General features: G+C 43.5%; 1 protein-coding gene across 3 annotated transcripts in view; it reads left to right on the top strand.

Moving 5' to 3' along the window:
• Positions 1 to 27346, top strand: part of LOC148479214 (leukotriene C4 synthase-like) — a 98795-nt gene that overhangs the window by 15410 nt on the left and 56039 nt on the right. The window contains exon 1 of one of the 3 annotated variants that reach the window (XM_088454744.1): positions 26280 to 26418. The exons of the other annotated variants lie outside the window; for them this stretch is intronic. The gene's annotated coding sequence lies outside the window, so the exon portion shown is untranslated. Of the gene's footprint in view, positions 1 to 26279; positions 26419 to 27346 lie in introns of those variants that run through there. 3 annotated transcript variants of the gene reach the window in all.

Genomic DNA, 27346 nt, shown 5'->3' with positions numbered 1-27346 from the left:
CTCGTCATCTTAAAGTTAGTGAGAGCAATGCCTGACAAACAGCGGTAACCCACAGCTTAGCGAGCGGCCAGGAGGCCGACTTTCAAAAGAAAAGCAGCTGCCCTCATTCAGAGCCAGCGCTCGCATTGTGCGAGCGTCTCTGAATGAGGTCCAAAATCTCTGGACCCGTCAGTGGAGAGGGGTTTGTTGATTCCGCACTAGACAAAATAATTTTAATCTAAAACTAATCACTGTAGTTATAACTATTCATGACCAGCTTTATTATCACTTAGAGTGGGGTGTTATCCCATATCAATTCAGAAAGTGTGGCTGGTGGTGCATTACAGGAAAAGTACAGAGTACTTGTATATGGAGTGTTGTATCATAAAGAGATGATTCAACAGAGAGTAAAGAATTTTCCTTGGTGGGTGCATTCCTTACATAGGAAATTTTTTTTTTTTAAATCTAACTTTTACTCAAAATATTGTACATACAAAACATATCTGCAAACAATGTAAGTATATATATTGCTGCAGTATTCTATTTGAAATGATGGCTCAATTAGTATATAAGGTCTGTTGTTTTAGCAACAAGCATATCATTTTATTATTGCAGATTGAATTAATCATTGTAGAGCTCATGTTGCCTAATTCCACAAACCTTGAACACAAGAGTGAAATGTAATATTTAAATCACTTCAAATAATCTGTCCTATCCCAGATTGTGACATTGGTTACTACATAGTTCTGATCAGGTATCTTTTTGTCCATAATAGAATAATCTTGTTAGGTATAAAGTCTCTGAGTCAAAGTCTATATGTAGGGGTGGTTTTAGTGCTGCACAATAGTCACATCCCCATGATTAACCCTTGTAAATATGAGGGAAAAGCTCCTCACATATATTGTGTGAGTTTGTTCCTTCGCTAGTATCCTCTCTCAATGAGTAACCCCTATGCTACTGGCCTCAGAACGGAAAAAGGTTGTTGACCATGCTGATTGATTCAAATATAGGATAAATTATAATAACCAGTGCCCTTTATATACTACACAGTAGATATCTGCAATTGAATGTGGAGAACATCATCCCTTCAATTGAAGGGTATTGGGTATTTAATCACATTAAACAAGTGTGAATCCACATATTATTTATCATAATAGTGACATGATTATTAAGCATTAGCATAAAATCCGTAGTAATGAGATAATTATTCAGGAAGACCAGCCTCTGTGTAATCAAAGAGATAGAAATAATACTCTGCCCTATTGGGGGAAGACCTCTCACCCCTGTCCCCGTTTACCAATAGGTATTGAACGCAGGGCCGGATTAATAATGGGGCTGATGGAGCTACAGCTCCAGGCCCACCATCAGAATAGGTCCACAGCCTTCTGATGTCAGTGTGCGCTGCTGTAGAAAGGTATTTTTCTTTCCTTCTGCAGCAGCTGAGCAGCCTGAGGGCCGACCACACCCCCCCCTCGGCCGCGCATAATATCCCCCCACCCCACGGCCGTGGCTGTGACACCGGACCGCTGGTGAATATAAACATAATGGAGCGCTATAGAGGGCTGGGCTTCTAATGCCCTCCCAGCGCTAGTAACAGCGAATTGGCAGCGGCGGAGCCTCCGCGTCATGTGACGTCACATTAAAGAGCCGAGATCATGCGAACATGCAGGAAGGGGTGTGGCCTTGTGCCAGCTGGTATGATTTTTTTTGTAGGAGCATGTAAAAGCGCATGCACACAATCACTGTGGAGGTAACTATTAAAGGGAAAGAAAAGGCCAGAACAATAAAAAAAAACATTGGAAAAAACAGATCCACATAAAATACACTGAAAAAGCCACATCCACAAAAAAATACATTAAAAAAAAAAAATCAGATTCACTTAATACAATCCAGCCCCCCCATGTGTCACAACAGCAGCCTCTCCAAGTATCACAACAGCAGTCATTGTCAGTCAAGGGAACCACATCAGGACAATGGAAGAGCCACAGGTTGGCCACCACTGCTTCATATAATCAAAGAGGGGAGGGAGGTGAAGATGGTTCAATGTAGGTGGGTAGTTATGCTCCATGGTGCTAGCCACACCTCATGACATGGACCACACCCCCACATCACTGGTCTCACCCCCATATCAGTAGTCACGGAATACATATGTTACACTGCCCGCGGTTCAAATCCAGGCAGCGCCAGCCCGATATGGAAGGAAATACTGATCGTCTGAAAGGTAAGTATAATCTAACCTAATCTACCCCCTAACCCTAACCCTCCTTTAGGGTGCCTAACCCTAACCTCCCGACCCGTGCCTAACCCTAATCCCCCCTCTAAGTGCCTAAACCTAACCCCTCCTTTCCCACCATCTAAACCTAAGTCCCCCGGGGAGGTGCCTAACCCTAAATTCCCCCCGGGGGTGCCTAACCCTAACCCTCCCTCCCCCTAGCCTAACCCTAACCTCCGGGGGGGTGCCTAACCCTAAATCCCCCCCCGGAACCCTAAACCTAACCCTCCCCCCCCACGGCAGTTCGCGCTCGGCGCCCGGCATCCCTTCAATCGGGATGCCGGGCGCTGGTCTCCCGGCATAGGTTAATTAACCCTCGCCGGGATTTTGTAGTGGAGATGCCGGCGGTTGGCATAGCGACCTCCGGCATCATAAATGCATACTGTAGTCACACCTCCTGCAAAGTACACAATAGGCCCTTCATAGATTTCACATCCAGGCCCATGAAGACCTTAATCTGGCACTGACTGAACGGGTCAGAGGGAGACAGAGACTCCCTGGGTGCAGAGTGGAAGTAAGGGAGAGAGAGGAGAATGTAGAGTCAGTTTCTGCTGTCCCTGCTAGCTCCGGTTTCCCCCTGTTGTGAAAACACAGTGCAGGGCAGAACCACCGGAGAAAGCGGGATGAGAGAGCGGACGGAGGTAACTTAGTGTCCTGGAAAGGTAATCAGACAAGGGTGGGGTGTGCGGGAATGATATCCCAATGTGCAGTCTGGGGAGGCCATCGGCAACCAGGTGACTTGGGCACCCTTGTGAGACCCGGGATTCTGGCGCTGGCTGATGACGCGCGTTTCACTTTAGAGCTTGTTCACTTTGGAGCCTATAATCTCCCTGTGACAGCTCCTCCTTAAATAGCTAAAGGGGGTGTACTAATTACATAATTTAGCTATATTATTGGTAGGATATTATTCCTATTCCGTTTAATAAGTAGGGAAAGATTAACTATTTGTAAATAGTTCTTAATTAATGAATAAGCATAAAAATAATGGGAGTATATTAGAAGGATACAATTATAGTGACATTTTTTACAAAACAAGGAAATATGCCAATTGGCCCAACATAGACATCAATTAACTAAAGTTTAACCCCAGATAAGAACCTAGCCCATCAAATGCTGATTCTATAAGTATATTAAAACTAGGGATGTGCAGGCTCGGTTCTACTCGGTTCCATTCGGTTCTTTTTACCGGATCTTATTGGGTTTCAGCTGTCACGAGTTTTGGATAGCCAATAAGATTCGGTAAAAAGAACCGAACGGAACCGAGCAGAACCGAGCCTGCACATCCCTAATTAAAACAAAGTTGTAACAATAAATCATACAGTAAAACCTATTGGAATAAATGACATATTTTAAGAATGGTGTAAACCTATTATAAATAATAGAAAAAAATATGAGACTATAAAATAGTAACTATTTAGTTAAACGATGTGATGAAAATTAAGTTATTGAGTGCTAACTGTGAAATATGAAAGATAAAATATGAAATAAAATTATATATACATATATATAAAAAAGGGAAGATATTCCTAATAGAATAAATGTATATAAAGTGTATGATATTTTAACAGAATTCATCCTAATACGTGTTGGAATTGATGTGTAGTGTTAACTAGTGATAGACAAGTGCCAGATTGCGTGATGTGTAAATAATATCAGTGCTTGACTAAGTAATTTTAAGAGATTGATATATATTAAAAAATAGGGTGTGGAAAAAAAGGTTTTTTTTCTTACAAAGTTATTATTGAAATGAATACATATGAGTACATATTAAAATTAGTTACTCTGATTAATAGGTCTCATTATTGTGTTAAAAGAATTTTATTGGTATCCCATCTAGTTATAAATTATATGTTAGGTAATATGTAGTAATTAGTATAGGCTAGTGTATATACTTCTTAGTGTCGAAGAGCAACGGATATGTATAAGTTTATATTTCATTAGTTGGCCGAGTTCATAGATACAATAATAATATCTGATATATGTAATTCAGAAAAAGAAAAGAAAAGAAAATTTGTTATCTAAGAGTGAAATGAGAAAGGAGAGACAACAGTATTACATTTAAGAGATATACATTTCTTAATATTAATCAATAATATTTCGAGACGGATGTTAGTAAATTAATTTTAAAATGAGAAACATATTGAGCTTATACTGGCAGGAACATCCCATAGTTGTTGGATTCATTAAGTCCGTTAGGTATCAACAAGCCCATTTTAAAGATCCATTTGCATCCCATTTTCAAGAGTTCTTTTGTGGTGTCACCTCCTCTTATGCCCATATATAGCTTCTCAAGTCCAAAGACTCTTAAGTCTTTGGTATTAATTGGGTGAGCTTGGAGGAAATGTCTTGCCACCGAAGTTAGTTGTTTGTTTTTCCTCAAGTCTGATGCTGCATTCATAATATTTCCGAGATGATCGAGGACCCTTGATTTCAACATTCTTGTCGTCATTCCTACATATTTATGATCACATGGACAGCTAATGCAGTAAACCACATTTGTGGTTCTGCAATTACTGAAATCATCGATTTCAATATCTTCACCAAATTTGTCTGTTACCACTGGTTGTTTAGTCATATATTCACATGCCTTGCATGTACCACACGGGTATGTGCCTTTAATTCTGTTATTTTTGGGAGGCATTTTGACATAGTAACTATGAACTAATTTGTCCTTGAAATTAGGGGATCTCCTCCAGCTCATTAATATTTTTGGACCCAGTTTCCTGTTAAAATCTGCATCTGTTAGGAGAATGGGCCAAAATTTGTTTAAAGTATTCTTGATTTCCTGCCATTCCTGGCAGAAATCACCCACAAATCTCATTTCCATAGGTTCTTCCTGTTGTTTCAACTTATTTCTCTTGCTTTCCTGAAATATCAAGGTATCTCTGTTGGTTTTTACTAACGAGGATTTAGCTTTCTTAATGCTCCTCATACTATATCCTCTCTCCTTGAGCCTCACCATCAATTCTTCACTCTTGATTTTATATACTTCGTCATCAGAGCAATTGCGTCTAAGATGCAGAAACTCCCCTCTGGGGATGTTCGAGAGTGTGGATGGAAAGTGCGAACTTGTGCAATGAAGCACGCTGTTTGTCGCTGTCTTTTTTTCTATACAGCTCAGTTGATAGCATATCATTTTTATCTCTATAAAGTTTTAAATCTAGGAATGTTATTTCAGACTCATTGATGTTGTATGTCAGTCTCAGATTCAAATCATTCTCGTTGAGTAGTGTGATGAACTCTTCAAGAGGTGCTCTCTCACCCTCTCATATTATCAGAACATCATCTATGAATCTCATCCATGTTATGATGTTTTTTGTGAATCTGTCATGTTTCTAATGGAAGACGATTTCTTTTTCACACCAACATAAATAAAGGTTGGCGTAGGTTGGGGTACATGCTGCCCACATTGCTGTGCCTCTGACCTGTGTATAAAACAGGTAATTGAATGTAAAGATGTTTTTTTTAAGATAAAATGTAGGAGTTGTAATAGAAAGTCTTTGAAGTTGTCCATTCCTTCAGTTCTCAAGAAGTATTCAACGGCTTTGATGCCCTTTTGATGATTAATGCTGGTATATAAGGATTCTATGTCTAGGCTCACCAATAAGTAATTATTTTCCAGTTTGATGTCATGGATTTTGGTTAGAATGTCCGTAGTGTCCCTCGTATACGAGGACAAACTCTCCACATGTTTCCTTAAATGTACATCCACAAATGGAGAGTTTGTCCTCGTATACGAGGGACACTACGGACGGGAGCCTAGACGTAGAATCCTTATATACCAGCATTAATCATCAAAAGGGCATCAAAGCCGTTGAATACTTCTTGAGAACTTGTATCTATGAACTCAGCCAACTAATGAAATATGAGCTTATACATATCCGTTGCTCTGCGTCACTAAGAAGTATATACACTATATATATACTGTGTATACACTAGCCATATTACTACATAGTACCTAACATATAATTTATAACTAGATACCAATAAAATTCTTTTAACACAATAATGAGACCTATTAAACACAGTAACTAATGTTAATATGTACATATATTCATTTCAATAATAACTTTGTAAGAAAAACCCTTTTTTTCACACCGTATTTTTTAATATATATCAATCTCTTAAAATTACTTAGTCAAGCACTGATATTATTTACACATCACGCAATCTGGCACTTGTCTATCACTAGTTAACACTACACATCAATTCCAACATGTATTAGGATGAATTCTGCTATAATATCATACACTTTATATACATTTATTTTATTCTATTAGGAATATCTTCCCTTTTTTATATATATGTATATATAATTTTATTTCATATTTTATCTTTCATATTTCACAGTTAGCACTCAATAATTTAATTTTCATCACATCGTTTAACTAAATAGTTACTATTTTATAGTCTCATATTTTTTATATTATTTATAATAGGTTAACACTATTCTTAAAATATGTCATTTATTCCAGTAGAACAACAGAAAAGAGATAAAGTAGTCCATATAATGGAATGCACTAATGTGTCATTGGATTCTGTAATGTTAAAACATAACTTTTATTTTATATAGATATTAAACACACAAATATTATAAAATCAGCAAAGTAAAATGACAGTAAAGTAGGAAAATATTAAAATAAGAACTGTAGTATTTTATGTGTCCCAGCAATGCAGTAGAAACTGTATATAAATATTGAAACTGTTTATTCTTTTGATGTATCCATTAAGGCAGCAGACAAAGTTATCTGAGTTGTAAGAAAAGAAACTAAATAGTGCTCCGCACAGAGCCAATCTTAAATATTTGGAAAACACATTCTGTTTCCTGTATCACATAGTTTCTTATAATCAAATCTAAATATAAGGATACAGATGATTAAATAAGGTCACTATATATCCCTTAATACCCAGATAAACCATTAATTCATTAACTAGTTAACTGCCCTATGTTCTTACATCAGCCCTGCTATATATCGCTATAAGCTGCTGATATTATCGACTAGTACATCACTGTATATGATTAAACATATCAGACACAGTGTATATTACTAGTTATGCATAGAATGCAACTGTAGCTATGGTCCGCTGCTCACCGCTGCTATTGTCAGCTGATATCTGCCTAAATATTGGCAATCACAGCGTGCAGCATTCTTGCTGCATTCAGACCCCGTAGCCTCAGTCAGCTGTTAGCCGTTGCTATTACCGGCTATTCTCAGCCTGCTGGCAGTCACAGCGTGCAGCGCTGATGCCGCGATCAGACCCCTTTAACACAGGAGGTTAATAGCGGCTTCTACATTTACAATTGAAGACATCATATAATATATCAGTATTGTCTCAAATTAACCGGGCACATATATTTTAAGGCTGTAGTATTAAAATATATGTGCCCGGTTAATTTGAGACAATACTGATATATTATATGATGTCTTCAATTGTAAATGTAGAAGCCGCTATTAACCTCCTGTGTTAAAGGGGTCTGATCGCGGCATCAGCGCTGCACGCTGTGACTGCCAGCAGGCTGAGAATAGCCGGTAATAGCAACGGCTAACAGCTGACTGAGGCTACGGGGTCTGAATGCAGCAAGAATGCTGCACGCTGTGATTGCCAATATTTAGGCAGATATCAGCTGACAATAGCAGCGGTGAGCAGCGGACCATAGCTACAGTTGCATTCTATGCATAACTAGTAATATACACTGTGTCTGATATGTTTAATCATATACAGTGATGTACTAGTCGATAATATCAGCAGCTTATAGCGATATATAGCAGGGCTGATGTAAGAACATAGGGCAGTTAACTAGTTAATGAATTAATGGTTTATCTGGGTATTAAGGGATATATAGTGACCTTATTTAATCATCTGTATCCTTATATTTAGATTTGATTATAAGAAACTATGTGATACAGGAAACAGAATGTGTTTTCCAAATATTTAAGATTGGCTCTGTGCGGAGCACTATTTAGTTTCTTTTCTTACAACTCAGATAACTTCTGCTGCCTTAATGGATACATCAAAAGAATAAACAGTTTCAATATTTATATACAGTTTTCTACTGCATTGCTGGGACACATAAAATACTACAGTTCTTATTTTAATATTTTCCTGCTTTACTGTCATTTTACTTCGCTGATTTTATAATATTTGTGTGTTTAATATCTATATAAAATAAAAGTTATGTTTTAACATTACAGTATCCAATGACACATTAGTGCATTCCATTATATGGACTACTTTTTCTCTTTTCTGTTGTTCATTAAGTTTATGGTCCAGGGATAGCACCCTTCTAATTTATATAGAATATCTATTGAAATTACATTAGGGAAGGTTGTGTCGTATTGATATAGTTTATTTATCTCTTTGGTGCGACCTATTATGTTTTGTGGATATTTATTCCAGTAGGTAAAACTGTAGGATTTATTGTTACAACTTTGTTTTAATATACTTATAGAATCAGTATTTGATGGGCTAGGTTCTTATTTGGGGTTAAACCTTAGTTAATTGATGTCTAATTGGCATGTTTTCCCGTTTTGTAAAAATTGTCTCTATAATTGTATCCTTCTAATATACTCCCATTATTTTTATGCTTGTTCATTAATTAAGAACTATTTACAAATAGTTAATCTTTCCCTTCTTATTAAACGGAATAGGAATAATATCCTATCAATAATATAGCCAAATTATGCAATTAGTACACCCTCTTTGGCTATTTAAGGAGGAGCTATCACAGGGAGATTGTAGGCTCCCATGTGAATAATCTCTCCAGTGAAACGCGCGTCATCAGCCAGCGCCAGTATCCCTGGTCTCACAAGGGTGCCCATGTGACCCGGTTGCCGACGGCCTCACCAGACTGCACATCGGGATATCGTTCCCGCACACCCCACCCTTGTCTGATTACCTTTCCAGGACACTAAGTTACCTCCGTCGGCTCTCTCATCCCGCTTTCTCCGGTGGTTCTGCCCTGCACTGTGTTCTTACAACAGGGGGAAACCGGAGCTAGCAGGGACAGCAGAAACCGACTCTACGTTCTCCTCTCTCTCCCTTACTTCCACTCTTCACCCAGGGGGTCTCTGTCTCCCTCTGACCCGTTCAATACCTATTGGTAAACGGGCACAGGGGTGAGAGGTCTTCCCTCAATAGGTCAGAGTATTATTTCTATCTCTTTGATTACACAGAGGCTGGTCCTCCTGAATAATTATCTCATTACTACGGATTTTATGCTAGTGCTTAATAATCATGTCACTATTATGATAAATAATATGTGGATTCACACTTGTTTAATGTGATTAAATACCCAATACCCTTCAATTGAAGGGATGATGTTCTCCACATGCCATTCAATTGCAGATATCTACTGTGTAGTATATAAAGGGCACTGGTTATTATAATTTATCCTATATTTGAATCAATCAGCATGGTCAACAACCTTTTTCCGTTCTGAGGCCAGTAGCATAAGGGTTACTCATTGAGAGAGGATACTAGCGAAGGAACTTACTCGCACAATATGGGGGTCAGTCAGAGTCGGTCGCAAGCGCTGAGCGCTCGCAACCGACTTAATGTTGCCCCACTGGGTATGCGCATGACGGAGCCGGCTCCGTCGTGCGCATACACGAGACCCAGCTAGCGATGGATGCTCCGTCGCTAGGGGTCTCGCAGCAGACGGGGCGAGCTGTCGATTGTGAGTGATAGCTCGCCCCGTTTGGGAGGCGGCAGGAGGCGTGCCTGCCCAAACAGAGCCGTTCCCGCCGGAACGCTTGCCGTTTGGGGGCGGCCCCACTGACATCATTGCTGATGTCAGTGGGGAGCTTCCTTCTCGATCAGAGCGGGAAGCTCCCTCGACAAGGAGGCGGTCATTCAGGATGCAAGCAGCCGCCCTGATTCAGTGTGACCGCTTGCAACTAACGACCGCCTCTGAATGAGGTCCTATATGATCTTTTCCCTCATATTTACAAGGGTTAATCATGGGGATGTGACTATTGTGCAGCACTAAAACCACCCCTACATATAGACTGTGACTCAGAGAATTTATATCTAACAAGATTATTCTCATATGGAAAAAAGATACCTGATCAGTTCTCAGTAAGAGGTAGTAACCAATGTCACAATCTGGGATAGGACAGATTATTTTAAGTGGTTTAAATATTATATTTAACTCTTGTGTTCAAGGTTTGTGTAATTAGGCAACATGAGCTCCACAATGATTAATTCCAACTGCAATAATAAATAGATAAGCATGTTGCTAAAAGAACAGACCTTATATACTAATTGAGCCATAATTTCAAATAGAATACTGCAGCAATATATATACTTACATTGTTTGCAGATATGTTTTGTATGTACAATATTTTTTATTTTTTAAGAATATACAAGTAAAAGTTAGATTTAAAAAAAAATTTTTTCATATGTAAGGAATGCACCCACCAAACAAAATTCTTTACTCTCCGTTGAATCATCTCTTTATGATACAACACTCCATATACAAAATCTCTGGACCCACCAGGTCTGCTTCAGAGAAATGAGGATAATCCAGAGGCCCAGGTAGTAGTCCTGATAACCCTGCTAAGGTAAGCAATCAGCTCTACAGACATTTACAATGTGATTAAATATCTGTCCCGCAATCAAAGTGACTCTAATGATAGGCTTTAATAGGGCATATTTTGAGGTGATAAGGGTATCAAGGGAGCAGGCTGACTCGTCTTCCTTTTCTGACATGTCCAGTACATATAGGAGAGGATTTGCTACTTCTGGAATTTTAAATTGAATGTTCTGGTCTTATCTGTGGAATCACCTGGAACTATCATTCACTAAGGAAGAGGTCCCCAAATTCCGCCACTACAGTCCAAATTTTAAGGATATCTATGCTTGAGCACAGGTGACTTAATTAGTACCTTAGTCAATTTGGATTAACTATCTGGACCCAAGCATGGATATCCTTAAAACCTGGACTGTAATGACTGAGTTTGGGAACCTCTGCACTAAAGAATTAAAAGCAGGATTAATATCTGGGGTGAAGAGTCTGGCAGGCTTATGTGACTTCTAAGCACCCATTCATCCTCTTATAAGTGTGTGGACAAGCTTTGCAAATGTGTACATACCAGTTTGTTCACACAAAGACCAATATGAGGAGTATAGTTTAGGCAGAGGTGTCTTTTCAGCTAGAGCCACCTTGCCATCTGCAGCTCACTGAGGGCCTGATTCAGACCCGCTCGCAAGCGGGTCGATGGTGCCCTAATGCGCATGCGCACGACAGAGGGAGCTCCGTCGTGCGCATGTGCGAGACCCAAATAACGACGGCAAAGCCGTCGTTATCGGTCTCGCACCAAAGGGGGCGTGCTGTCGATGGTGACTGACAGCACGCCCCCTTTGGAGGGCGTGCCGGGGGCGTGGCTGCCAGACGGAGGCGTTCCCATGGGAACACCTACCGTCTGAGTCCGGCCCCACTAACATCAGTAATGATGTCAGTGGGAGTGATTTTGGCTCTGATAGAGCCAAAATCACTCCTGGGCTTGCGGCAGCGAGACCCTACCGCAGGGTCTTGTCGCAAGCCCGATGGTCGCGATGGTCTTGACCATCGCGACCATCCTCATGGACGCTCGCTCTAGCTGTGGGTGGTGCTCCATTTTCAGGTAGGAGGGCCCTGATTCAGAGCGAGCGCTCTGGTCAGAGCATCCGGCTCTGAATCAGGCCCTGAGTTCCCCTCTTTAAGAAGAAGCTGCTATTCTAATGGCTTCTCCAGATTTCACGTCAACTGTGTGGGAATTATCAATAAAGAAAGTTGCATCATGGGGAGAACCCTTATTCCGTGTACGGGTTAAATGCTGCCAGCTATGGGTACAAGAACCAATACATGTGCCTGAGCAGATGTGGTCACTGGAAGTCTTTTTCAATTTATTTGTGTTAAGGTGGGTACACACCTGACAGATATATCTGCAGATCGAGTGATCTGCAGATGATGGTCGTTCATACACACTGAACGAACATCATCTGCATGCTGCAGAGGGTCCCGGCTGCCGGGGGGCGGGTAGGCGGTGTGGCCTAATAGCGGTGGGCATGGCCACACCCCCTTTGGAAAAAAACAAACAAAAACATTTGCGGCGCTAGGGAGGGTGGCACTGTGTGCCCCTCAGCCCGGCGCACAGCCAATGGGGGGCACGATCAGTGTGATTGCTCCCCCCTTTAGCATAGGAGACTTCTCGGGCTGCTGCTTTAGTAGCCTCAGACAGTCTCCCGCATGTGCTGGGCTGCTGTGAATGGGGAGCTGTGCCGGACCCGGGTAGGTAGTACCCACTCACGGCTCTCTGCACCCCTGTGTATGGGCGATCGGCTGATCGCTCGTACACACTTGGCGATGGACAGATGTGTCTGCAGACAAATCTGTTCATTGGCTGTGCAGCACAGCCAATGCAATATGTCTGTTAACGACGTTGTTCACAGACATATCGTCTGTACACACTGGCTGACGGGGGCACGATATATTGGCCGGTCAATAGATCGGCCAATATATCGGCCAGTGTGTACCCAGCATTAGAAAACATGATTCATTATGGTCAGAATCCATGTTTATCTCAGAGTCTGTGATAAATGTTTCTTCCAGTAAATTCCCCTTTTTCTCCTCACAATTAATTCCTCTGTGGAGAAAGGCGACATAGTCACAAGCCCTTTATGAGGATTTTTAGGTCTATTTTGAACAGTCAGAGGCAAAAAACTGCAGGGTGCCTGTGATAGAGGGGTCTATACACCATTACATAATTATCAGTGGTGATAATAATGTTTTGATCTTGCTGCGAGTTCAAAGAACCATTCAGGGGCAATCATCATGCCTCATTAACTAAAGTATCACTTCTGAAAAACTGCTCTTTCTGCTTTTCAGAATTGTGATACTTTTCCCTTTTATCTATGCTGTCTCCGCTTCCAGCCCGTAGCCTCTGCCTCCCTCCTCTCCCTGAGCTCCCTGTCGACAGCCTGTCCCCAGTGTCTTTTGTCCCTCCACACCCCTGCCCCTGGTTTCTCCCCTCTCCCTGCCCGCACCTCCTCCCCATTTCTCCCCTCTCCCTGCCCGTACCTCCACCCCATGTCTCCCCATTCCCTGCCCGCACCTCCTCCCCGTGTCTCTCCTCTCCCTGCCCGCACCTCCTCCCCATGGCTCCCCTCACCGAGCCCGCACCTCCTCCCCGTGTCTCCCCTCTCCCTGCCCACATCTCCTCCCCATGTCTCCCCTCTCCCTGCCCGCACCTCCTCCCCATGTCTCCCCTCTCCCTGCCCGCATCTCCTCCCCATGTCTCCCCTCTCCCTGCCCGTACCTCCACCCCGTGTCTCCCTTTTCCTTGCCCGTACCTCCACCCCGTGTCTCCCCTCTCCCTGCCCCTACCTCCACCCCGTGTCTCCCCTCTCCCTGCCCGCACCTCCTCCCCATGTCTCCCCTCTCCCTGCCCGCACCTCCTCTCTATGTCTCCCCTCTCCCTGCCCGCACCTCCACCCCGTGTCTTCCCTCTACCTGCCCGCACCTCCTCCCCATGTATCCCCTCTCCCTGCCCGCACCTCCTCCCCATGTCTCCCCTCTCCCTTTCCGCACCTCCTCCCCATGTCTCCCCTCTCCCTGCCCGCACCTCCTCTCTATGTCTCCCCTCTCCCTGCCCACAACTCCACTCCGTGTCTTCCCTCTACCTGCCCACACCTCCTCCCCATGTCTCCCCTCACCTAGCCCGCACCTCCTCCCCATGTCTCCCCTCTCCCTGCCCGCACCTCCTCCCCATGTCTCCCCTCTCTCTGCCCGCACCTCCTCACCGTGTCTCCCCTCTCCCTGTCCGCACCTCCTCCCCATGTATCCCCTCTCCCTGCCCGCACCTCCTCCCCATGTCTCCCCTCTCCCTTTCCGCACCTCCTCCCCATGTCTCCCCTCTCCCTGCCTGTACCTCCACTCCGTGTCTCCCCTTTCCCTGCCCGTACCTCCGCCCCGTGTCTCCCCTCTCCCTGCCCCTACCTCCACCCCGTGTCTCCCCTCTCCCTGCCCGCACCTCCTCCCCGTGTCTCCCCTCTCCCTGCCCGCACTTCCTCTCTATGTCTCCCCTCTCCCTGCCCGCACCTCCTCCTCATGTCTCCCCTCTCCCTGCCTGCACCTCCTCCCCATGTCTCCCCTCACCCAGCCCACACCTTCTCCCCATGTCTCCCCTCACCCAGCCCGCACCTCCTCTCCATGTCTCCCCTCTCCCTGCCCGCACCTCCTCCACATGTCTCCCCTCACCCAGCCCGCACCTCCTTCCCATGTCTCCCCTCTCCCTGTCCGCACCTCCTCCCCATGTCTCCCCTCTCCCTGCCCGCACCTCCTCCCCGTGTCTTCCCTCTCCCTGCCCGCACCTCCTCCCCATGTCTCCCCTCACCCAGCCCGCACCTCCTACCCATGTCTCCCCTCTCCCTGCCTGCACCTCCTCCCCATGTCTCCCCTCTCCCTGCCCCCACCTCATCCCGTTTCCCATCTCCCTGCCCCCACCTCATCCCCGTGTTTCCATTCTCCCTGCCCACACCTCTCCTGCATCTCCCCTCTCCCTGCCTGACACTTACTTTATACAAAAGAAGGTGAAAATTTTAATTTTTTCTTTTTTTTTTTTTTATATTTTTATTCAAAATTTTCCACAATCTTCCACAATAATCTTGACAATAATATTGTAAAACGAACATACAAAGCTAATAAAAGAAAATTACAATGTATTACAGGTATTCTTCTTCATTTCTTGAGACACAGATTTATACACTATAAGTAACATATGAAGTACACCTGTATATATTTTCCAAACACTTTGTTGTTACATTCGGAAACAAAAATATTAACCTTTGAATCTATATAGTATAGATTTTATATACAAAATCTGGGAACAACCAGTATTCCCTATATTAGTCTCCAAAAATTAAAATATATATGTAGAATATAAAATAAAATACCATACATACATATAGGACATACAAAAGACTCACAGGGGGAAAGAGGAAACAATAGGAAAGAGGGACATAGGGTAATTTGGACATTACAAGTGTCCTATGATCATGTATCATAAATAGTATCCAGGTATCACTGTAATCTTTGGTATAAATACCAATTGGTGTATTCAAAAAGTTTTAGAACTTTTTCTTTAGAAGAGGAGTCTAGGGTTTCAATATAAGGCCCCCATTTTTTATAGAAACGAATTCCTCCATTTTGTATATCGGGAAGTATACATTGTCTCTCCAGATAGAGTGTACGCATAAGAGCTGTAGTTACATGTTCCAGTCTTTGAGAGGAACGCTCTATCCATTTATTGAGTATAGCTTTTTTGGCAAGAGTTATAATAACAGTGATCAAAGGTATAAGCTGTTTATTAGAAGATTCCAGTTCCCCTGATGAGAAGTTGACACATATTAAAGCAACTTAAGTCTAAAAATATTATTCATATACACAATTATTTTATTCCAAAATTTCTGTATTTTTGGACAGGACCAGAAATTGTGAAAAAATAAAGCATCAGGAGCACCACACTTGGGCAGTGTCCTGTCTCCTCCTTGACCATGTGTATACGTTGTCCTTGTGAGATGTATGCTCTATGCAATGTTCAAATATGAACTTGTAGTTGAGCTGAGCTTAAATATCTAAGAGTAAATTCCATTCCAGACAATATATCAGAGTGGGATGTAATACTTGGACAATCGGAAGTCCATTTACACAACGTTGCCCCCCTATATTTTTTCCAAATTAGAGGGAATCAAATCCCAGTATAATAAACGAGTTTTATAGGGAAGCGCGGACACAAATTGCAATAGTGATAATAAAGAGTCTGACTCATTATCCGATACATGGGGTTGTGGTAATGAACGTACATAGGCCCTCATTCAGAGCCGCTCGCTAACAGCAGTACGCTCGTTGCGTTCCGATGTTGACTAACCGCGCATGCGTCGGTGTAACACTGCGCATGTGCGTACGGCAGATTGCGAGCTTATTTTGACTCGTTCGTAAAATAGCATACAGGAAGTGACATGTCCAATGTGATTGACAGAACAGGGCGTTTTTGGGTGTTGACGGGGGTGGAGATGGAAAAACGCAGGTGTGGTGAGGCGTTTTTGGGGCGTACATACATTAGCAGATGCGAACGTAAAATGTGTTCGGACCGACTCATACGTCACTGGATGATCCTCTTTCCCTTCAAAATGCTCGCACAGCTTAGGGTCTGGATTACTCGACCACATTGGCGATGGCCTTCTCCTCCGTCCCGGCACTCCACGATGTTGCAGCGATTAATCGCGGGTGGTCCGAACAGCAATTAGTGTTGGATTGAAAACTGGCTTGGTATGTGTTTTGAAATCAGTTTTTTGGGTTAGCACAAAAGCGTACGCAGGTGGAAATCATAGCTGCTAATGTCAGGATTACACAATCAATTTGCGTACATTTGTGGGGGTTTCTTTTGGCCTCAATTTGTTGGTTTTGGCCTATTGTAACAATAATGTCATCATGTTTTTTTTGTTTTTACATTTTTCTTTTGGCCTGTTGAATTTGCATCGTTATGTTAATTTTTAAACGTTCCTTAAAGAGCCCTTTTTTTTAATTCATGTAAAATGTGGTTTTTGCCCGTTTTTGCCCGTTTTTGCCTTTTGGCCCAGGATTAAATGTAACCCATTTTGACAATAATGTGAGAATACAATTTCAGACTTTTTTGTGAATTTTATTGCTCAAACAAAAACTAAAATAAAAAACAGATTGTAGAAAAAGATTTTTTGCAGGGTTCATTCCCAAAGTTACAATAATTGGGCCAACATAAAAGATTTATGAAACGTAAAACACAAAATTAAAAACAATTCACAAGAAAGGAGAGGGAAGTTTTGTCCAGAAAGGAATATGAGCCAAGCACAGAAGGAGTGTGGGAAAAGTAGCCATTGCTGTCACCGTTTTTTCACCCGTTTGGCTGGGGGAGGGAGGGCGCCAGACCGGGTCCGGGATGTCATCAGGCTGGCCTGTCCAGAGGCAGATGTTGTGGCCTCTGGACTAGGCACAGGGCTAGGCACATTTGGAGGATTGGCTGATGTTGTGCCAGAGGTGGAGGATCCTGATGTTCCGGCAGGAAGGGAGGTCGGCTCCACCATGTGCTGGTGAACGAGCTGCTCCAGGGCATTGGCGATGCGGATGTTGGCCCTGGTATTTTCCGCCAGGGCCTGACCAATGGTCACGTTGGCCGCCGCATTTTGCTCCAGTGCCTCAGCCACCCGTATCAGACTGGCGTCCATCCTCTGCAGAATCTCCGTATGGAAATCCGATTTGAAATTGAGTTCTGTGAGGAGGGCCACTGCCTGCGAGGGGGATTGCCCTGGACTGGCTTCTGCAGGGTCCTCAGCCGGATGCACTGGTTCCTCCCCTGCAGAGCCAGCAGAAATTCTGCGGCCAAGGCTCCCCTCTGGAGCAGACTCATCCGCCTGTGTCTCTGTTGGAAAAATGAGAAAACACTCACATTAGATTCTACATATTGGCACAATAACATTTCAGAGTTGGTGACATCACAATATTTACCTGGGACAACATGAGGAGCCGCAAAGTCTGGCATGTCCGTATCCATGTTGGACACGCCAAACACCTCCACAGGCTGCACACACCCCTGTGCCAGCTCTTCTAAATCCGTCAACTCCAATGACACAGGGGTGGGACCCCCACCTGTCCCCCTTGCATGCCTAGCCCTGTCCGCCAGTTTTTGCTTTAGGCGATATTTGAAGTCGCCCCATCTGTGGGATCAAATTGGAACCATTATCCTTTTGTTTAAAATGGGGTTTGTTTATAGGGGGGCAAGTGTTTACTTACCGCCGTTTGACATCCCGGGCTAGACGGACATAATCACCCACCCTATTGACAGCAACGGCTACCTCTTCCCACATTCTCCCCTTCTGGCTTGTACTCATATTCCTGTCTGCCTGTGGCAGGATGCCCACACACTTCTGAATCAAAACCTCCATCTCCTTTGTTGTGAAATGTGGCTGCCTTTTCTTTTTGGCAGCTTTGCCCGGAATACTGGGCCCAGCAGCCTCTTCCATGTCATCCTCCTCACCTATTTGTGTAAATATGCAGAATTCTCAACTTCACAACTTGCCCAATATTATGTTTCAAATTAATCATTGAGACAAAATGCATGAAATACTTACCGCCTGACTGTTGTCCATTGTTTCCCTGGTCTGTAGCCATGTCTGAGCTCCAAACAAGAAATACACCAGAATTTAAATGGTGTTTCGTGACGTATTTATACATGCGTCCTTATTTTGCGGCCGCATCATTGATTGTGCGTTCCTATGATCCCTCCTTAATTTGTGCGGGAAACTAAACACTATTTATGGCTTGGTGTGTCTCGAGTCGAGGTGGCGTTTTTGGATTGTTGGAGGTTACCTTGGTCGGAGTTTCTTGTTTGCGGATTTAGGAGTTGGCGTTGTTTGGAGTTTATTTTGTTTGCTATAGTTGCGTTTTTATTTTTCCGGTCGCTTATTTTTTGGAGTTTTTTTTGGCCTCGTTTCTTGATTTGGTAAGTTTTGTGAAGTCTAACTTTGGTTCAATTTGTGTCTCCTTCTTTTTCTTATTTTTCTAAAGTTTTTTTCCCTAATTTCATCTCTGTTAGGTTTTTTTTTCTTTCGGCCCCAAAGACCTTTTGATCAGGAATCTTATATATTAGCTCTTGGTAAGTCCATTTTTTTACTTGTATTTGCGAACTAATTAGCACATTTTTCTCTGTTTCTATAGTGACTTGTATTTGCGAACTAATTAGCGCATTTTTCTCTGTTTGTATAGTGACTTGTATTTGCGAACTAATTAGCGCATTTTTAAATGCTTATTCATCCTATAAAATTGTTTGTGTTTTCCCTTTAGCATTTTTGGCTTACATTTGACCCCAATTTGACGTACTGTGTGCAATGTCGTTTTGCTCGTTGGCCAAATGTGTGTTTCGCCTATTTTATGTTTTGTCTTGCACCAAATTTACAAACATAAATGCTCAGACTAAACAGATTTTTTTTAATATTGGGAATATTTACAGTTTGGACGTATCATGACAGTACCCCGGCATGTAAGCAGCAATGGATGGTATCATCAAGCTAAGTTGTTTTAATTTTATTTTGGGGTGGGTAAAAAGCCTTACATTCAAATCTTGCCATTTCAGGTTGATCTGGGGCGGATTGTTCTGGCCATGCTCCCGGAAGCCGACCAACTTCAATCTCGTCCCAGGCGTAGGCATCGTAGGCGTGCAAGGCCCCAGATATTTCGAACACGTGTCACCCTTTTTGGAATGCCCGATGATGAGGTTTTAAGACGCTACCGTCTTCCTCCCAAAATCATCATAGACACTCTCTCATTAATAGAGAGTGATCTTGAGCGGCAAATTGACAGTCCTACAGCAATACCACCACTTACGCAATTTATGGCGGTGTTACATTTCTGTGCCTCAGGATCGTTTCAAACAACGGTGGGAATAGTGGCGGGCATCTCACAATCCTCCTTTTCCAGGATCCTGAGGGCAGTGATGGAGGCACTTTTCAAGCACCTCCATCATTTTATTAAAATGCCTTTGGATATGGGTGCCCTTAGTGTGGCCAAGGCCAATTTTTACCAAATAGCTGGCTTCCCACACATCATAGTGGTTGTGGATGGTACTCACATACCACTTCAGCCTCCAGCACGGCTGGAGGCCATATTTCGCAACCGTAAACACTATCACTCCCTGAATGTAATGGTGGTATGTGATGCCTCCCTCCAGATCCTGTCCCTGAATGCAAAATTATCAGGAAGTGCACATGACTCCTTCGTCATCCGGCAATCAGGGATATGGCACAAATTAACCAACCTACAAGCTGGTGATGCGCGGCTTCTGGGTAAGTGGAGACCTTTAGTACATAACAATGTTAAGCTTGATACACAGTGATCCTGATGTTGTCTATTCTTTTTCACAGGAGACAGTGGCTACCCTTGCATGCCCTGGCTGCTCACTCCTTATTTGGCTCCCACACCAGGCCCACAAAGTGAGTTTAATACCGCACTTACAGCCACCAGGCAAGTGGTGGAGCGCTGTATCGGCCTTTTAAAAGGCTGATTCAGATGCCTCCACCGCTCTGGTGGCGAGCTCATGTATTTGCCGGATATGGTTTCGAAAATTGTGGTCCTGTGTGGGATATTTCACAACATCGCCATAAGGAGTGGTGTCCCAATGCAGCCAGAGGATGCCTTACCTGAGGATGGCCCCCCCGAGGTTGGTCGGAGGTCAGTATGTGGGGGGGCCATACGCGATGATGTGGTGGCCAGATATTTTAGGTAATTATTGACCAAACAACAGTGTTTATACCCAATGTGTTACGGTTTGTTTGCGTTCATCTTTTTTTTAATTAATTTTTTCCCCATCTTCTGTTTGTTTGCATAATCTTTGGCACTCCCACAATGACTACTTCCTGCTACCCTTCAAAAACCTTTATGTGGAAACTTGTGGAATATATTATGTCACCCATATTGTAACGCCATATTTGTGGAATCATGTGGGCATGGACCTTCGTCAACCAGTTCTTGATTTGTTGTGTGTTTGTTTCCTGTTTTTGGTATGTGGTGTATTTCTGATTATCACTGTGTGTTTTGTTTGTGAGTGACCACTTTGTTTTTTGATTTCTGTTGTGAATAAATTTTTGGAGAGTGTAATTTGTTTCCTTTTTGGGCACGTTAGAAGCAAGTGTAACCAAGCTCACAAACGTTACATTTGCCTAAGGGGTAACCCAGTAATGAAGCAAGTTGAGCTAAAATGTAATATGTTTTCGGGGTACAAGCCAACACACCAAGGAATCCTGTACAATCAGTTGGCTTCGTAAGATCGGCCTAAGCAGCTTGCCCACCAAATAGGAACCTGTAAAATGTTGTAAACTATAATGTTGCCCACCCCAAAAAAGTAAAATGACATTGGTACTGGTAGGTGTTTCTTGTGCCTGTTTGCCTTCAAAATACAACACACAATCTGTAGTGAGATTAATTGGCAATCCTTGCTTGAAGAGTCTACTTATGTCAGTGTAAAGAATCTTGGATTTTCAAAAAACGCATGAGACAGAGCGTTAATTAAAACTGATTTATTTTTAAACAATTTGTAAAAAAAAAACAAAAAAAAAACTAATTCCTAAGGAGGACCGCCAGATGGTCAAGGCCCTGCAACAGCCCGGTGACTTGCTCCCGCATACGGGCCACACACTGACATATTTCAGCCCGACGCCTCTGTTCCTCTGTGGGTGACAAAAGTTTGGGGATTAATACATCAATAATGAAGCCACATTCAAAAACACAAAAACAACACAAAACAAGCAAACCAAAACTTAAAAGCTTGTGAAAAAAACCATCATTACACGGATAAAACCCAGCACCCCAAAATGTGGTAGGCCAAAAATACAAGGGCCAAAAATAAATGCCCACAGGTGTGATATGTGTATGGTGAAATCAGCAGGAACAGGTAAAGACAACCCCAAAAAATACAAAAAGGCGACAAAAAGCCCACAAAAAAGGGTACGACACATGATTACATACAAACAGTTTGTGGTGCCCAAAAAAAACCAAAAAAAACATACCGTTTGGCAAAACGCCAGAGCGAGAAGCCACTCCCTCGACCTCCTTGGAGGTGGCTACATTCCCCAAACCTAGGGGCAGGGTGTTGGCTGAATCCTGGGAGGGGGTATTTGGAGGAGGGGTGGTTGGAGGAGAGGGGGAATTGGGCTGGAGGGGAAGTAGCCCCGAAATCTCGGCCACAGGGTCTGGGGAGGAGGGGGTAATTGAGGAATTGGGGGTTGGCGAGAGGGGCCGTGACCGGCGTCTTGTCTGCCGATGACGCCGTAGTCTTTGCTGTGCCCCTATAAGATGTTAAAAAAATTGTGGTTAGTTTCAACATGAAGCCAAAAAATAAAAAAAATAAAGACTACACAAATAGGAAAACATGGCCATGCAGATATGAGTACAATGAATAAATAGGACAGACATGAAAACATGTACATGCAGATATGAGTACAATGAATAAATAGGACAGACATGAAAACATGGCCATGCAGATATGAGTACAATGAATAAATAGGACAGACATGAAAACATGCACATGCAGATATGAGTACAATGAATAAATAGGACAGACATGAAAATATGCACATGCAGATATGAGTACAATGAATAAATAGGACAGACATGAAAACATGCACATGCAGATATGAGTACAATGAATAAATAGGACAGACATGAAAACATGCACATGCAGATATGAGTACAATGAATAAATAGGACAGACATGAAAACATGCACATGCAGATATGAGTACAATGAATAAATAAAACATACATGAAAACATGCACACGCAGTTAGGGCCCACAAGATAAACATGAAAACCACAGTCCATAAAACTTACTTTCCGCGATCTGCATGCGAAAGCATGCCAGCAAGCGGGGCGTCCGCCGGTGCAGGTCCGACCACCTGCGCTCCAGCTGGCCGATATGTTGGCGTGAGCCAAAGGAGCGCAGGCGGCGACGTACCTCCGCATATGCGGAACGCTTTCTGCGATTTGTGATGGGTGGAGGCTGCCTGGTGATCCGCCTGTCCATCACCTCCGTGAGCACCAGCAGCTCGCGCCTGGTGAATGCGGCAGCTCTCATGATAGCAATGGTGTATTTTTTTAAAATTAATTTTAATAAAGCACCCAAAAAAAATTTGATTGGCTAATGTATTTGGGAAATTAACAGGACCAATTCTATTGGTTAGTGTATGAGTCATGTGTTCGACAGGGCCAGAAATCTCTTGAGAGTTATGATAGGCTTGATGCAGTGACATGCGTAAGCAAATTTAAATAAAGAAATGAACCACAGAAAATATGCGGGGATCCAAACAAATAGAACAATTGTTTAATTGGGGCTAACATGTATTTTGACCAATAAAAGCGAATGTTTAAGCCGTACGTATTCTGCGGGTAAACACAAACACGGACAAGATTAAAGTTTATTGCATTTTGTTGAAAAAAAAAAACAATTAAGCTAATTGATACATTGATTGGCATGATACGATTGAGGGAGGTAGGCAGAATAAACGAGCAGGTAATCGGAATCTGACAGGCCCACTTCCGGTTTGTACTTGTGCGTGCGTTCCCTTCAAGCCATTTCGGGGATGTACGCTCGCTATTTGGCACGCTCGGTAGTTAGAGGAGGGGTCTGTTGAGTTTGGGGCGGATTTTTAGCTGCGTACGAAAATACGAGCGAGTGCTTGAATTTAAATATATTTTTACGTACGCCAAACGTACGTATGCCCACTTGCGTCCGGGTCTGAATCAGGGCCATAGTGTCTAAGTTGTAGGTACATGTAAAACTGTTTATTGTCTATACCATATTTACTAACCAAATCCTGGAATGAGAGCAAAGCCCCCCAGAGTCAAAGACATCCTTAATTTTTGCAACACCTTTAACGCCCCAGGTCTGGAATTGTGAATTTTCCAGTCCTGGCTGGAAGCTAGGATTTCCACAAAACGTAATGTAAGGAGAGATCAGTGGATTCCTGTTTAATGAGCTGTTAATGGCCCTCCATGACAGATACGTGTCCCTGAATAAAATGTTATGCATGACCATCGGAGGAAGAGAGCCTCTTGGGGTGTGCAATAATGCACCAGGTGTAAATGGGGAAAGTAATGATTTTTCAACCTCCAAATTAACATAAGACGATCTACAATGCAGCCAATCCGACACATATCGGAAATGAATCACGCGAGTAAAAGCAAGTATATCTGGTACTGCTAATCCTCCATCTTTTCTTTGTAATTTAATTTTTGGCTGCAGAAAAGCGCGGCTTTTTACCAAGCCACAAAAAGGTAGAGATCATTTTATTCCATGCTGCAATATCTGCCTGCGTCATTTTTATGGGTAACATTTGAATATTAATGCACGAGCTGCCTGTACTGAGAATGTGCGGCTTGACTACATGGATTGGCAGGGAGGTGAGTGAAAAATCTCACTCTCCCTACCTTCAGAGAACAGACGGAGGCTTGACCCAATCCCACCAGCTGATGCTAGGTGGCAAGTCTCCTGACTAACAAAATTCAGAGCTTTGCTCTACTGAGCCCAATACATGCCCAGAAGGTTTGGTTTCATCTTCCAGTTTAGAACAACAATAAGAAAAGAAAAAAAATACTGGAAGGTAGTGATCAGATCTGTGTCTCCATGTTTACCAGAGCCAAGGCGCCGTGAAGATGGCGCCGGAGCGAATTAAGGGGGAGGGGTGCTTGGCAGCCCGCAGGCCAGCGACGGGAAAAGCAGGGGGGACAGGCTGGGAGGCCCGTCCATCCCAGTTCACACCTAGGGCAGCAGAGTAGCCACTGGGGCACACACAGAGGCAGTGGCAGCCCACAGGTATAAGAGAGGAGTAGGGAGGAGGCCGGAGCAGTTCGTTTGGACAGCAGCACAGGAAGCATGATCTGCTGCTGTCGAAGAGGATGAGCTGCTATCAAACCAAGGAGTCCCGCTGCTATCATCGATCGGTCCAGATAACTGCTACCCAACATCGGTTTTTGGAAATGAATGCGCCCTGGAAGGGCAGGAGAGACCAGACTGAGCTTTGTGGAGGCACACACTACACGCTGCCCATCCTCCGTCCTACAGCAGGCTTTGTATTATCAGTCATCCCTATAGGAATGCAGACAGGACAAGCTGTCATGGGTCACATGCGAATATCGGGACTGAGAGACCCCGTCAGCACAAAGGTACGTAATACTATATGTTTTAAGCGAATGAAGGGAATTGTTTTAAGTAGAGGGAGAAAGGCACCTAGTATTGGAATTGAGCAAAGACAGTGAGTGTGCCACGGGTTGAACAATGCGGACATGGAGGGTTAGATCCACCACAGTATTATAACTACCCGAGGAGGCAGGATGAATTAACATGGGACATAACACAGAGACATAGAGAGAACGGACATGTTTCAAAAAAGAAATAAAAAAATGCCTGGGCAGAGGTCAGGCACAGTTTGCTGAAATAAGAGAGGCCTTGAAAACAGCCAGACCTCTTTCAACCCCCCCCCCCCTCCTTTCACTTATCTTAGCACATTACTGATAAGAGTCCCTTTGCAAAGGAAGTGGTTAATGGTTTTGGGTTACAGAACGTGTAAAAAAAAAAAAAAAAACTCTTTACATTGTATGTCATTTGCTGGGAGGGGGAGTAATAGGCATATGCACTGAGGTTGAATATCCTGTGCTTTATTACACAGCAGAAGCATGCTATATAGCACACTAATCATCATCACCGTAGAGCCCAGTACTTTGCCCCATTCCCCCTCTAACCCCCCCTCCCCTCCCTCCCCAGCATGCCAATCCAAGGCCTTACATCAGTGAAGCAGCTATTGGGGGTTATAAGCAAGGAAAAAAAGAAAAAAAATGTTTTAATGCAACTTGCAAAAATAATAAATAGAATGATGTAAGATAGAATGAGGTAAAATAAAATGATGCGAAAACTGATAGGGTTATTAACTTTGAATTTGGGGTCATAACAGCTTTATATACGTAGATTAAGTGAATCGCCAAAGCCTTTATTCCACATGGGTAGGGGTATTTAGGTGAGCGGTTGTATATGTGGACATACACAGGCACACATATGTGAATATGCATAGTTATATAGCAGGTGTGTTTACGCATGCAGCTTGGATAAGAGAGTATATAGGTAGGTGCAATGATTGCTTCATATACCAAACATTTTATATGGTGAATACCTTATTAGTCTAGGTTAAATGGCGCTATGAATAGTCTTTTTAGGAGCATAATGAGTATACCCGCTTCCTGTTCATTCATGGATTGTTGTCCTTCTTTCCATATGATCATGTGGAGCGGTATTGAGAAGAAGATCGGCTGGCTTTTGCACTCACGCAATGCTCCGGGGAAGGTCACATGGACCTGTGAGAAGACAGCAGGTGCAACAGGCCCACCAACAACAAAGTTATCCTCGATGTCCGCAACAGGATCTAGGGAGCTCAGCATGGTGAATGATATCGCAACAGACAGCCAAGGCCAAATGTGCCTGACCAGGGACGGCACTGCCAGCACGGCACCAGCTGGGATGCGTCACAAGGTCCACGCCAATGCCAGCGGGACTCCGATACCGGCAGAGATGTCACCGTGGCTGAGCACATAGGAACATTGCAACATCCGGAGGTGAGCCAGCATTATCCAGCACACCTCATAACCGAGGTCAGAACATTAACAAAACGAGACTTTATGCAACATTTAGGAAAAATGGCAATTCGATATGCAGGAATAAGCAACATGTTGTAAATTGGTACAAAGTGCAAGCGGATTGAACGGAGGCGCGTCTGAGCGTCAAAACGAGTTTAACGGCTGTGCATAATTAGCAAAGTAGCATCATTGAACACGTCACTTGGTTGTATTTTAGCCTGAACTGATCGCAGTGTTTGCGGTGGGGTAGGAGCTACCTCAAGTGCTGTGTGCAGCTCCGATGGGTCTTGATGTTCCAGATAAATCACACACTTCCTGGAGATGACGTGGGCTACAAGAGAAAGGTGGGCGGCTTTATACTCCTGCGTACGCTCACTGCCGTTGCCCTCTAAGACATTGAGGGCGTCCTTAAGCCAGACAGTGCAATCGCGGGATTTGCATACCAGGCCCCTTTTGGCAGCAAGTGAGTGCAGCTTAATGACCGGGTCTGAATCAGGCCCCGAGTCCGGGGTGTGTAGACAGAGGGAAGATTTATAGGGATTGGACCTGGTCTTAAAAAATAATTGGTGGTAAGTAACTTTGGTAAATGTGTTGAGTTTGCTGGTAGATGTAATTTTATTTCAGGCAATGCTTCAAGGCTGCTGGATGGCTTTGGTCCGAGGGAGAACGGCTCGGGAGGAATCCCGTAAGCATGTACGGAGGGTGAATGAGAGGCAAAGAGCTGGCGCGGAGCGCAAGGGTCTGGGAGAGGTATAACAGCAGTAAGCAAGGAGATGTACATTATTTATTGGTGAACTTTTGCTTATGCTGCATACACACGGTACAGCTCGAACAACCATAGATATCGCTGATAGATTTCCCTCCAACTTTCTGTAGTGCAGGCAAACGATTTTGGTTGTACACACTG

Source organism: Taudactylus pleione, unplaced genomic scaffold (assembly GCF_031769625.1).
Source record: "Taudactylus pleione unplaced genomic scaffold, aTauple2 ptg000629l, whole genome shotgun sequence".
In the NCBI taxonomy this organism is placed as follows: Eukaryota; Metazoa; Chordata; class Amphibia; order Anura; family Myobatrachidae; genus Taudactylus; species Taudactylus pleione.
Note: the sequence above shows the minus strand (reverse complement) of the source record. Positions and strands in the feature narration are given on the sequence as shown.